Source organism: Pristiophorus japonicus, unplaced genomic scaffold (assembly GCF_044704955.1).
Source record: "Pristiophorus japonicus isolate sPriJap1 unplaced genomic scaffold, sPriJap1.hap1 HAP1_SCAFFOLD_704, whole genome shotgun sequence".
Taxonomy (NCBI): Eukaryota; Metazoa; Chordata; class Chondrichthyes; family Pristiophoridae; genus Pristiophorus; species Pristiophorus japonicus.
In genome coordinates, this window is record NW_027254618.1 from 151,215 (window position 1) to 165,797 (window position 14,583).

The 14,583-nt window shown below is 47.5% G+C and overlaps 1 protein-coding gene and 1 pseudogene across 1 annotated transcript in view; one reads left to right on the plus strand and one right to left on the minus strand.

Moving 5' to 3' along the window:
• The window catches only part of LOC139256293 (zinc finger protein 239-like), a 37,460-nt gene extending 36,520 nt beyond the window's left edge, over positions 1-940 (minus strand). Inside the window, exon 1 of the mRNA XM_070874176.1 lies at positions 910-940. The gene's annotated coding sequence lies outside the window, so the exon portion shown is untranslated. The remainder of the gene's footprint in view (positions 1-909) is intronic.
• Positions 1-14,583, plus strand: part of LOC139256297 (zinc finger protein 850-like) — a 175,630-nt pseudogene that overhangs the window by 127,471 nt on the left and 33,576 nt on the right.

Sequence of the window (14,583 nt, forward strand, 5' to 3'; positions counted from 1 at the left end):
ATATTGCCTGGACTGGAGAATTTTAGCTATGAGGACAGATTAGATAGGCTGGGGTTGCTGAGGGGAGACCTAATTGAGGTGTATATAATTTTGAAGGGCCTAGATAGATTGAATAGGAAGGACCTATTTCCCTTAGTAGAGGGATCAATAGATTTAAAGTAATTGGTCGAAGGTTTAGAGATTTGAGGAGTGAGTCTGGAACTCATTGCCTGAAAGGGTGGTAGTGGCAGAAACCCTCATAGCATTTAAATGTACCTAGATATGCACTTGAGGGGCCGAGATAGAGTGGATAGGAAGAACCCATTTCCCTTAGCACAGGGGTCAATAACTGGGGGGCATAGCTTTAAAGTAGTTGGTGGAAGGTTTAAAGGTGTATAAAATTATGAGGGGCCTAGATAGAGTGACCAGGAGGACCTATTTCCCTTAAAAGAGCGGTCAGCTTTGGCTTATTGGGTACCACACTCGCATCTGAGTCAGAAGGTTGTGGGTTCAAGTCCCACTCCAGGGACTTGAGCACATGAATCTAGACTGACACTCCAGTGCAGTGCTGAGGGAGTGCAGCGCTGTCGGAGATGCTGTCTTTCGGATGAGACGTTAAACTGAGGTCCCATCTGCTCTTTCAGGTGGACGTAAAAGATCCCATTGCACTACTTGAAGAACATGAGAGTTAACACCAATGTCCTGGCAAATATTTATCCCTCAATCAACATAACAAAAACAGATTATCTGGTCATTATCACATTGCTGTTTGTGGGAGCTTGCTGTGCACAAACTGGCTGCCGCGTTTCCACATTACAACAGTGACTACATTCCAAAAGTACTTAATTCTCTGTAAAGAGCTTTGAGACATCTGGTGAAAGGCACTATATAAATGTAAGTTTTTGTTTCTTTTGAAGTGCCGTAACCTACAAGGCTAGTGACCAAGAGCTGGAAATTCTTCTTCTTAGGCAGCCTCCCGGAGTCGAGGATGACTTGCCCCACACCAATATGAGTTCTAAGGTGACTATTGAGTCCTATGTGGGATCTCCAGTCTCTATCACAGGTGGGGCAGGTGTTGGTTGAAGGGACGGGTGGGTGGGGTGCTTGGTTTGTCGCACGCTCCTTCCACTGTTTGTACTTGGCTTCCGTGTGCATAAGACGAAGGGTTAGGGTTAGGCCTTCTCGAATGCTTCTCCTCCACTTGGCGTGTCCTTGGGCCTGAGATTCCCAAGAGTCGGTGGGGATGTTACATTTTTTCAAGGAGGCTTTGAGGGTGTCCTTGAATCACTTTCTTTTTCTTCCTGGGACTCACTTGCCGTAGAGTGCTTGATTCGGGAGTTTCGTATCAGTTATGTGGACATTGTGGCCTATCCATCGGCGCTGATCAAGCAATGGTCAATGCCTCGATGTTCGGGACATTGGCCTGAGAGAGAACACTGACGATGGTGCACCTATCCTGCCAATGGATTTGCAGTATTTTGCAGAGGCAGCGTTGGTGGTACTTCTCCAGTGCCTTGAGGTGTCTACTGTACATAGTCCATGACTCTGAAGCATATAGGAGGGCGGGTATCACTACTGTTCTGTAGACCATGAGCTTGGTGCCAAGTTTGAGATCATGTTGTTCGAACACTCTTTATGTCAGGCGACCGAAGGCTGCACTGGCACAATGAAGGTGGTGTAGGACTTCACCATTGATGTCTGGCCTTGCTGACAGTAGACTCCCGAGGTATCGAAAGTGGTCCAAATTGTCCAAGGTCTTGTCGTGGATCGTGATAATCTCGGGGGAGCAGTGGTTTGTGGCGGGGGCAGGTTGGTAGAAGACCTTTGTCTTATGGATGTTTAATGTAAGGCCCAGACTCTCATAGATGCAGAGAGGATGTTTCCACTCATGGGGGAATCCAGAACGAGGGGCTTTAGTTTCAGAATAAGAGGTCGCCCATTTAGAACTGAGATGAGAGGAAATTTCTTCTCTCAGTGAGTCGTAAATCTGTGGAATTCTCTGCCCCAGAGAGCTGTGGAGGCGGGGTCATTGAGCATGTCGGGAGGAGGCCAGCATCGCGAGACCTGAGCGGGCGGGGGAGTACAAAGGGCGGCAGCAGCTTGGAGCAGCGGCCGATCGGGAGGAGGCCAGCATCGCGAGACCTGAGCGGGCGGGGGAGTACAAAGGGCGGCAGCAGCTTGGAGCAGCGGCCGATCGGGAGGAGGCCAGTATCGCGAGACCTGAGCGGGCGGGGGAGCTGCAGCAGGGACAGAAAGTAAAAAAATCAAAATCGAAGTGTGACATCACAGTCAAGCAAGTAAATGATTGGCTGGTGGATTGGTGAGTACTTTTTCTTTTCTTTAAGGAACCTTTCACATTGTTGTAGGTTAGGAACTGCGATTAAATATAAGTGATCTTTATTATCTAAGGAGAACCAGTTAATTAAATCGGCTGTTTGCTGAGTAGTGGCTGGGTGTGTGGTTTAGAGTTTCGTTCTACTTGATAGTTGCGAGTGTAACTAGAGGGATGGCAGGGCAGCTCAGTCCCGTGGATTGCACATCTTGTGGCATGTGGGAAATCCTGGATGCTTCACACAGCTGGGACGATCACGTGTGCTGTGCAGGTGGTTTCTCCAGCTGCACCAACTCAAGCTCCGTGTTTTGGAGCTTGAGCGGCAGCTGGAATCACCTTGGTGCATCTGCGCGACTGAGAGCAACGTGGATAGCACATTTCAGGAGGTGGTCACCCCGCAGCTTAAGAGTGTGCAGGCAGACAGGGAGTGGGTGACCCCTGGACAGAAGAGGAAGACTAGGCAGGCAGGGCAGGAATCCCCTGAGGAGTCCATCTCGCTCTCCAACCGGTATTCTGTTCTGAGCTCCGGTGAGGGCAATGGTGGCTCTGGGGAGTGCAGCCAGAGCTAAATCCACGGCACCACAGGTGGTTCAACTGCACGGGGGGGGGGGGAGGGGGGGGTGTGGGCGGAGGAAGAAGAATGGAAGAGCTATAGTGGTAGGGGATTCGGTAGTCAAGGGAGCAGACAGGCGTTTCCACGGCTGCAGACGTGACTCCAGGATGGTATGTTGCCTCCCTGGTGCCAGGGTCAAGGATGTCTTTGAACGGCTGCAGGTTATTCTGGGGGGAGAGGGCGAAGAGCCAGAGGTTGTGGTCATACCAGTACCAATGACATAGGTAGGAAGAGGAATGAGGTCCTGCAGGCAGAGTTTAGGGAGCTAGGAGAGAGAGATTAAAAAGCAGGACCTCAAAGGTAGTAATCTGCAGATTAATCCCAGTGCCACGAGCTAGTGAGAACAGAAATAGGAAGATAGAGCAGATAAATAGGTGGCTGGAGAGATGGTGCAGGCGGGAGGGCTTTAGATTCCTGAGGCATTGGGACCGTTTCTGGGGGTGATAGGATCTGTACAAGCCGGATGGATTGCACCTTAACAGAGCCGGGACCAATATCCTCGTGGGGAGGTTTGCTAGTGTTATTGGGGAGGTTTTAAACTAGCTTGGCAGGGGGATGGGAACCTGAAAATAGATTCAGTAGGGAGGGGAGTAAAGCTGGAATTAGAAAGCAAAAATGTGGAAAGTGAGTTTGAAGGAGAGAGGAAACAAGCAGGAAAAAAGGGTAAAAAAACAAATTTAAAGGCACTTTGTCTAAATTCACGCAGCATTTGTAACAAAATAGATGAGCTGACGGCACAAATTGAAATAAATGGGTATGATCTGAAAGCCAGTCCAGAGACATGGTTGCAAGGTGACCAGGACTGGGAATTAAATATTCAGGGGTACTTGACAATCAGGAAGGACAGACAGAAAGGAAGAGGAGGTGGGGTAGCTCCATTGATAAAGGAAGAATCACTACAATAGTGAGAAACGATATTGGCTCAAATGATCAGGATGTTGAAACAGTTTGGGTGGAGATAAGAAATAATAAAGGGAAAAATCACTGGTGGGCGTAATCTATAAGCCCTCTAACAGTAGCAACTCTGTTGGTCGGAGTATAAACCAGAAAATAGAGAGGGCTTGTAAAAAGGGAACAGCAATAATCATGGAAGATTTTAACCTCCATATTGATTCGGCAATTCAAATTGTGCAGGGTAGCCTTGAGGAAGAGTTCATAGAGTGCATAAGGGACAGGTTCCTTGAGCAGTATGTGACAGAACCAACCAGGGGGATGGCTATCTTAAATCTGGTCCTGTGATAATGAGACAGAATTAATAAACAATCCCCTTGGAATGAGTGATCATAGCATGATTGAATTTCAAATTCAGATGGAGGGTGAGAAAGTTGGATCTCTAACCAGCGAACTAAGCTTAAATACAGGAGAATATGAAGGTATGAGGGCAGAGTTGGCTAAAGTGGACTGGGAAAATAGATTAACGCGTAGGACGGTTGACAAACAGTGGCGTACATTTAAGGAGATATTTCACAACTCTCAAGAAAAATATATTCCAGTGAGGAGAAATGGGTATAAGAGAAAAGATAGCCATCCGTGGTTAAGTAAAGAAATAAAGGACGGTATCTAATTAAAAACAAGGGCATACAAAGTGGCCAAAACTAGTGGGAGGACAGAAGATTGGGAAGCGTTTAAAAGCCAACAAAGAATGACTAAAAAAATGATTAAGGGAAGTTAGACTATGAAAGTAAACTAGCACAAAATATAAAAACTGATAGCAAGAGTTTCTATTGGTATATAAAAAGGAAAAGAATGGCTAGAGTAAATGTTTGTCCCTCAGAGGATGAGACCAGGGAATTAGTAATGGGGAACATGGAGATGGCAGAAACTCTGAACAAATATTTTGTATCAGTCTTTATGGTAGAGGACACTAACAATATTCCAACAGTGGATAGTCAAGGGACTATGGGGCGGGGGGGGGAACTTAACACAATCACAATCACTAAGGAGGTGGTACTCAGTAAGATAATGGGACTAAAGGCGGATAAATCCCCTGGATCTGATGGCTTGCACCCTAGGATCTGAAAAGAAGTAGCGGCAGGGATAGTGGATGCATCCTTGGATTCTGGGGAGGTCCTAGCAGATTGGAAAACTGCAAATGTAGCGCCCCTGTTTAAAAAAGGAAGCAGACAAAAAGCAGGAAACGATAGACCAGTTAGCCTAACATCTATGCTTTGGAAGATGTTGGAGTCCATTATTAAAGAAGCAGTAGCAGGTGTTTTGGAAAAGCAAAATTCGGTCAGGCAGAGTCAGCATGGATATATGAAGGGGAAATCATGTTTGACAAATTTGCTAGAATTCTTTGAGGATGTAATGAACAGGGCGGATAAAGGGGAATCAGTGGATGTGGTGTATTTGGACTTCCAGAAGGCATTTGACAAGGTGCCACATAAAAGGTTACTGCACAAGATAAAAGTTCACGGGGTTAGGGGTAATATATTAGCATGGATAGAGGATTGGCTAACGAACATAAAGCAGAGAGTAGGGATAAATGGTTCATTCTCAGGTTGGCAATCAGTAACCAGTGGGATTCCACAGGGATCAGTGCTGGGACCCCAACTATTTACAATGTATATTAACGACTTGGAGGAAGGGACCGAGTGTAACGAAGCCAAGTTTGCTGACGATATAAAGATGGGAGGGAAAGCGATGTGTGAGGACACAAAAAATCTGCAAAAGGACATAGATAGGCTAAGTGAGTGGGCAAAAATTTGGCAGATGGAGTATAATGTTGGAAATTGTGAGGTCCTGCACTTTGGCAGAATAAAATCAAAGAGCAAGTTATTATTTAAATGGAGAAAGATTGCCAAGTGTTGCAGTACAGCGGGAGCTGGGGTACTTGTGCATGAAACACAAAAGGTTAGTATGCAGGTACAGCAAGTGATCAGGTAGGCCAATGGAATCTTGGCCTTTGTTGCAAAGGGGATGGAGTATAAAAGCAGGGAAGCCTTGCTACAGTTGTACAGGGTATTGATGAGGCTACACCTGGAATACTGCGGCAGTTTTGGTTTCCATATTTATGAAAAGATATACTTGCTTTGGAGGCAGTTCAGAGAAGATTCACAAGGTTGATTCCGGAGATGAGGCGTTTGACTGATGAGGTTGGGCCTCTACTCATTAGAATTCTAAAGAAGAGAGGTGATCGTATCGAAACGTATAAGATTTTGAGGGGTCTTGACAAGGTGAATGCAGAGGGGATGTTTCCACTGATAGGGGAGACTAGAACTAGAGGGCATAATCTTAGAATAAGGGGCCGCCCATTTATAACTGAGATGAGGAGAAATTTCTTCTCTGAGGGTTGTGGATCTGTGGAATCCGCGCTCTGAGAGTTGTGGAAGCTGGGATATTGAATATATTTAAGACAGAAATAAACAGTTTCTTAAACGATAAGGGGTTATGGGGAGCGGGCAGGGAAGTGGAGCTGAGTCCATGATCGGATCAGCCATGATCGTATTAAACGGTGGAGCAGGCTCGAGGGGCCATATGGCCTACTCCTGCTCCTATTTCTTATGTACTTACATTTAAGGTGGAGATAGACAGATTTTTGAGCGGTAAGGGAGTGAAGGGTTATAGGTAGCAGGCAGGGAAGTGGAGCTGAGCCCAGGATCAGATCAGCCATGATCTTATTAAATGGTGGAGCAGGCTCGAGGGGTCAAATGGCTGACTCCTGCTCCAAGTTCTTATGTTCTTATTTACGCTTCAGTGAAGGTGTCAACGATGGTTTGGAGTTCGGACTCCGAGTGTGCGCAAACTCAAGCGACGTCTGCATACTGTAATTCAATGACAGAGATTGGAACAACCTTGGATCTGGACTGGAGACATCGGAGGTTAACCAATTTCCCGCTTGTCCTGTAGATTAGCTCCACTCCAGCAGGGAGCTTGTTAAAGGCGAGATGAAGCATTGCAGAGAGGAAGATTGAGAAGAGCGTTGGTGCGATGACACAGCCTTGCCGGATCGCTCTGTGTTGGCCGCAGGGACACAATGGGCCGAATGGCCTCCTTCTGTGATGTCACTGGCTCTGACTCTATGATGTCACAGGTCTCACCACCAGCTGCGCTGCCTGATGGTGATTGACAACGAGAGTCTGCGCATGCGTACACGGCACCGCGTGCGCCACAACGCCCCCTCTCGGTCATCCTCGGTAATAACCGCGCATGCCCAGAGGACACCACCCGCCCCGCTACACTCGGTGTTGCGCCAGTTCGCTTGGATGCTGTGGTGCGGACTCGGCGCTGAGCCTTCCGGGGAAAGGCGTTTGTGTCCGTTACAGAGCCGCGATCGGTGACGCGCAGTGAGTTTTCTCCGCTCGGATTGGGTAGAGAATCGCGCGGGGGGAGGGAGTGGGGATCGGGAGAGAATAAAGGGAAATACAAACCTGAGTCCGTCGATCTGGGCCCCACGCTGTGCTTGGTCAATTTGGCAGAGCGGGCTCAAGGGACACGTGACCCGGGTCCACAGCCTGATTGACGGGAGCTTTCGATTAATGGGGAGCGAGTAGGGCGGGGCTGGAGGAGTTTCCGTCCAATGGGGAGCGAGCAGGTCGGGGCTGGAGGACGAGCCGGCGTCGGGGCTGGAGGACGAGCCGGCGGCGGGACGTCCAGCCAATCGGGGAGCCCGAGAGGCGGGACTTGCGCCACTGATTGGCTGAGCCGCAGGGCGCGAGGTTGGGCCGTCCGTTGGTCAGGACGCGGCCGGAGGAAGGGCTCGCGCGGGAGCTCGGCCCAAAGCAGCTTTGGCAGTTGGTCAAAGGCTCACCGCCAGCCGCTGAGATCCTGGGGAACGCCTGGAGCAGTGCAGTGGTCCGCTGGGAGTTGGGCGGGAGCTCCCCGGACGCTGATGGTGTCCGCAAGGAGTCGCTGGGTCGGCCACAACTGGCGGGGGAGCGCGGGCTGGGCAGCGGGAAAGTGCGGCGGGTTAAAGATGGGTTTGAGTGGAGATCCTGCACTCACTGATGGAGGTGGAGATCCCGCACTCACTGATGGAGGTGGAGATCCCGCACTCACTGATGGAGGTGGAGATCCTGCACTCACTGATGGAGGTGGAGATCCCGCACTCACTGATGGAGGTGGAGATCCTGCACTCACTGATGGAGGTGGAGATCCTGCACTCACTGATGGAGGTGGAGATCCTGCACTCACTGATGGAGGTGGAGATCCCGCACTCACTGATGGAGGTGGAGATCCTGCACTCACTGATGGAGGTGGAGATCCTGCACTCACTGATGGAGGTGGAGATCCTGCACTCACTGATGGAGGTGGAGATCCTGCACTCACTGATGGAGGTGGGGATCCTGCACTCACTGATGGAGGTGGAGATCCCGCACTCACTGATGGAGGTGGAGATCCTGCACTCACTGATGGAGGTGGGGATCCTGCACTCACTGATGGAGGTGGGGATCCTGCACTCACTGATGGAGGTGGAGATCCTGCACTCACTGATGGAGGTGGAGATCCTGCACTCACTGATGGAGGTGGAGATCCCGCACTCACTGATGGAGGTGGAGATCCCGCACTCACTGATGGAGGTGGAGATCCCGCACTCACTGATGGAGGTGGAGATCCTGCACTCACTGATGGAGGTGGGGATCCCGCACTCACTGATGGAGGTGGAGATCCCGCACTCACTGATGGAGGTGGAGATCCCGCACTCACTGATGGAGGTGGAGATCCCGCACTCACTGATGGAGGTGGAGATCCTGCACTCACTGATGGAGGTGGAGATCCTGCACTCACTGATGGAGGTGGAGATCCTGCACTCACTGATGGAGGTGGGGATCCTGCACTCACTGATGGACGTGAAGAACAGGCATGTTTGGGGGATGGGCAGTGTGCTCAGGTAACTGCCCTTGCAGCATGGATTTGTGCTTTTAGGGGAAAGAAATGCGCCCCCTATTAGGGCCAGGGAGAGCTTAAAGCGGGGAGATTGGGGGAGAAAGGGTGTCGGATGGCAACAGACGGCAAGGGATAAAGTTATTCAGCAGAGGAGCTCCCCCGGGAGCTGCCACCCCGGCGGCCATTAGGGTCAGGGGAGACTGGGGGCATTTATTGTCCTTATTGGACACAAGGCTCTTGGGCTCACAACCCACCAGCTCAGATTTTAATATCGACTTTTAAAATTCATGAATAAAAGTAGACACAATCTGTGCTTCTGTGGAACAAAATATTTAATATTAAGGCCTAAAAATACTATATTTTCCTTCTGCGCAATGTATTGTCCGTTTCAGACAACACCAACAACTTGTATTTATACAGCGTCTTAAACGTCCCAGCATGCTTCATGGGTGCATTATTAAACAAAATTTGACACCGGGTACAAACCAAGCATATTCTCATAAGGAGGAAAGATGGAAGTGGATGTATGGGAGTGATGGCAGAGAACTGGAGGATTGCAAATATTACATCCCTGTTTTTAAAAAAAGGGGAGAGGGCTAAATCTGGTAACCACAGGCCAATCACTCTAACATCAGTGGTGGGTGAATGACTGGAGACCTTTGTCAAGGACAAAATTAATTCTCACTTGGAGAAGCATGGGTTAATAAGGGGCAGCCAATATGGATTTGTTATAGGCAAATCATGTCTGACTAACCTGATTGAGTTCTTTGATGAAATAACAGAGGGTTAATGAGAGACCTGACTGAGGTGTATAAAATTCTGAGGGGCCTGGATAGAGTGGATATGAAGGACCTGTTTCCCTTGGCAAATGGGTCAGCAACCAGGGGAATAGATTTAAAGTAATTAGGGGGAGGTTTAGAGGAGATATGAGGGGAATTTCTTTACCCAGAGGGTGGTGGGGGTCTGGAACTCACTGCCTGAAAGGGTGGTAGAGGCAGAAACTTACACCACATTTGACAAGTACTTGGATGTGCTGTAATCTACAGGGCTACGGACCAAGAGATGGAAAGTGAGATTTGGCAGAATAGCTCTTTGTCAACTGGCGTGGACGCAATGGGTCAAAATGGCCTTCCGTGCTGTAAATTTCTATGATTCAAAATTCAGCTGCCCCTTTCTTAACTCTCACTAAGTCCCGCTCACTCATTACCCCTGTGCTCGCTGACCTACATTGGTTTTCGATTAAACAACGCCTCGATTTCAAAATTCTCATCCTTATTTTCAAATCCTTCCATGGCCTCGGCCCTCCCTATCTCTGTAATCAACCTCACAACCCCCTGAGATATCTGTGCTCCTCTAAATCTGCCCTCTTGAGCATCACTGATTATAATCGCTCAACTATTGGTGGCCGTGCCTTCTGTTGCCTCGGCCCCAAGCTCTGGAACTCCCTGCCTAAACCTCTTCGCCTCTCTCTACCCCTCTTTCCTCCTCAAGATGCTCCTTAAAACCTACCTCTTTGATCAAGCTTTTGGTCACTTGCACTAATTTCTACTTATGCGGCTCTGTATTATCTCTCAATGCTCCTGTGAAGCGCCTTGCAACGTTTCACTACGTTAAAGGGACTATAGAAATACAGGTATTATATTCATGGCCTCTAGCTCTGGTCTCCCCCACAAGTAGAAGCATTTTCTCTATACCCACCCTATTAAACCCTTTCATAATCTTAATCATACAATCATAAAAAATTACAACACAGAAGGAGGTCATTTGGCCCCTTGTGTCCATGTTGGTCGAAAAAGAGCTACCCAGTCTAATCCCACCTCCCAGCACTGTGTAAAACACTGGTTAGGCCACGGCTGGAGTCCTTACAGGAAAGATGTGATTACACTATAGAGGGTACAGAGTAGATTTATGAGGATGTTGTCTGGACTGGAGAATTTTGGCTATAAAGAAAGATTGGATAAGCTGCGGTTGTTTTATTTGGAACACAGAAGGATGAGGGGAGACCTAACTGAGGTGTATAAAATTATGAGGGGCCTAGATAAAGTTGATATGAAGGACCTGTTTCCATCAGCAGAGGGGGCAACAACCAGGAGGCATAGATTTAAAGTAATTGGGGGAAGGTTTAAAGGAGATATGAGGGGAAATGTCTTCACCCAGAGGGTGGTGGTGGTCTGGAACTCACTGCCTGAAAGGGTGATAGAGGTAGGAACCTTCACCACATTTAAAAAATGCTTGGATGTGCACTTGAAGTGCTGTAACCTACAAGGCGACGGACCAAGGGCTGGATAGCTCTTGGTCAGCTGACGCGGACACGATGGGCTGAAAAGCTGTAAATTTCCATGATTCTATGAGCCTCAGGTTAATGAAGGTAGTGCAGTAGATGTGTATATGGACTTTCAAAAGGTATTTGATAAAGTACCACATAAATGAGTTAATCGGGTAATAGAAGCACAGGGAATTAAAGGGATGCTGGTAATTTGAGTATATAATTGGCTAATGCATAGGAGGCTGAAGATGTGTTTCTAAATGGAGGGAAGTATGCTGGGGTCCCCAGGGGTTCGTATTAGCACCATCGCTTTTCTTGTTATATATAAATGACCTGGACTTGGGTTTGGGTGTACAATTCAAAGTTTACAGATGAAACAAAACTTGGCAACATAGTGAGTATGATAGTAGCAGACGTCAGGAGGACACAGACAGAATGGTGAAATGGTCAGACACATGGCAGATGCAATAAAATGCGGATAAGTGTGAAGTGATGCACTTTTGGAGAAACAACATGGATAACAGTATAACCTAACTGCAATATTTTGAGGGGGTGCAAGGTAGAGGAACCTGAAGGTGCATATTCACAAATCATTGACAGTGCAACGGCAAGTTGGTAAGGCAGTTCAGAAAGCATATGAGATACTTGGCTTTACAAATAGGGCCATTGAGTACAAAAGCAAGGAAGTTACACTAAACCTTTACAAATCACTAGTTAGGATCATAGGACAGGAGTAGGTCATTCAGCCCCTCGAGCCTGTTCTGTCATTCAATGAGGTCAGGGCTGATCTGCGACCTAATTCTACACACCCATCTTTGGTTCATATCCTATAATATCTTTGGTTTTCCAAAAAAAAGTTATATCTCAGATTTAACAATTGATCTAGCATCACCTGGATCCACTCTGGAGCATCCGCGATGCTGAGGATGCCGTGAATAGCACGTTGAGTGAGTTGGTCTTACCGCAGGTAAAGGTGACACAAACAGATAGGGAATGGGAGACCAACAGAAAGAGCAGTGGAAGGAAGGTAGTGCCAGGGTCCCCTGCGGTCATCCCCCTCCAAAACAGATACACTGTTTTGGGTACTGCTGGGGCGGATGACTCATCAGGGGAGGCCAGCACCAGCCAAGTCAATGGCACTGTGGGTGGCTCTGCTGCACAGGAGGGCAGGAAAAAGAGTAGGAGAGCTATAGTAGTAGGGGATTCTATTGTAAGGGGAATAGATAGACATTTCTGCGGCCGCAATCGGGACTCCAGGATGTATGTTGCCTCCCTGGTGCAAGGGTCAAGAATGTCTCGGAGCAGGTGCAAGGCATTCTGAAAAGGGAGGGTGAACAGTCAGTTGTCGTGGTGCATATACTAACGTGGTACTAACGATACAGGTAAAAAGCAGGATGAGGTCCTACAAGGTGAATTTAAGGAGCTAGGAGTCAAATTAAAAAGTAGAACCTCAAAGGTAGCAATCTCAGGATTGCTACCAGTGTCACGTGTTAGTCAGTGTAGGAATCGCAGGATAGCGAAGATGAATATGTGGCTTGAAGAGTGGTGCAGAAGGGAGGAATTCAAATTCCTGGGACATTGGCACCGTTCTGGGGGAGGTGGAACCAGTACAAACAGGATGGTCTGCACCTGTGCAAGACCGGAACCAATGTCCTTGGGGGACTGTTTGCTAGTGCTGTTGGGGTGAGTTAAACTAATATGGCAGGGGATGGGAACCTATGCAGGGAGACAGAGGGAAGTAGAATGGGGGCAGAAGCAAAAGATAGAAAGAAGAAAAGTAAAAGTGGAGGGCAGAGAAACCCAAGGCAAAAATCAAAAAGGGCCACATTACAGCAAACTTCTAAAGGGGCAAAATGTGTTAAAAAGACAAGCCTGAAGGATCTGTGCCTCAATGCGAGGAGTATTTGTAATAAGGAGGACGAATAAACTGCACAGGCAGCAATTAATGAATATGGTATAATTGGCATCACGGACACATGGCTCCAGGGTGATCATGGCTGGGAACTTAACATCCAGGGATATTCAACATTTAGGAAGGATAGACAGAAAGGAAAATGAGGTGGGATAACTTTGCTGCTTAAAGAGGAAATTAACGCAATAGTAAGGGAGGACATTAGCTTGGATGATGTAGTATCTCTATGGGTGGAGCTGCGGAATAGCAAAGGGCAGAAAACGCGAGTGGGAGTTGTGTACAGACCACCAAACAGTAGTAGTGAGGTTGGGGACAGCATCAAACAAGAAATTAGGGATGCGTGCAAAAAGGTACAGCAGTTATCATGGGCGACTTTAATCTACATATAGATTGGGCAAACTAAACTGGTAGCAATACGGTGGAGAAGAATTTCCTGTAGTGTATTAGGGATGGTTTTCCAAACCAATATGTCGAGGAACCAACTAGAGGGCTGGCCATCCTAGACTGGGTGATGTGTAATGATAAAGGACTAATTAGCAATCTTGTTGTGCGAGGCCCCATGGGAAAGAGTGACCATAATATGGTAGAATTCTTTATTAAGATGAGAGGGACACAGTTAATTCAGAGACTAAGGTCCTGAACTTAAGGAAAGGTAACTTCGACGGTATGAGACGTGAATTGGCTAGAATAGACTGGCGAATTATACTTAAGGGGTTGACGGTGGATAGGCAATGGCAAACATTTAAAGATCACATGGATGAACTTCAACAATTGTACATCCCTGTCTGGAGTAAAAATAAAATGGGGAAGGTGGCTCAACCGTGGCTAACAAGGGAAAGTAAGTATAGTGTTAAATCCAAGGAAGAGACATATAAATTGGCCAGAAAAAGCAGCAAACCTGAGGACTGGGAGAATTTTATAATTCAGCAGAGGAGGACAAAGGGTTTAATTAGAAGGGGGAAAATAGTTGAGGAGAGGAAGATTGCTGCGAACATAAAATCTGACTGCAAAAGCTTCTATAGATATGTGAAGAGAAAAAGATTAGTGAAGACAAATGTAGGTCCCTTGCAGTCAGAATCAGGTGAATTTATAATGGGGAATGAAGAAATGGCAGACCAATTGAACAAATACTTTGGTTCTGTCTTCACTAAAGACACAAATAACCTTCCAGGAATACTCGGGGACCGAAGGTCTGGTGAGAAGGAGGAACTGAAGGAAATCCATATTAGGCAGGAAATTGTGTTAGGGAAATTGATGGGATTGAAGGCCGATAAATCTCCAGGGCCTGATAGTCTGCATCCCAGAGTACTTAAGGAAGTGGCTCTAGAAATAGTGGATGCATTGGTGATCATTTTCCAACAGTCTATCGACTCTGGATCAGTTCCTATGGACTGGAGGGTAGCTAATGTAACAGCACTTTTTTAAAAAGGAGGGAGAACGAAAACGGGGAATTATAGACGGGTTAGTCTGACATCAGTAGTGGGGAAACTGTTGGAATCAATTATTAAAGATGAAATAGCAGCGCATTTGGAAAGCAGTGACAGGATGGGTCCAAGTCAGCATGGATTTATGAAAGGGAAATCATGCTTGACATATCTTCTAGAATTCTTTGAGGATGTAACTAGTAGACTGGACAATGGAGAACCAGTGGATGT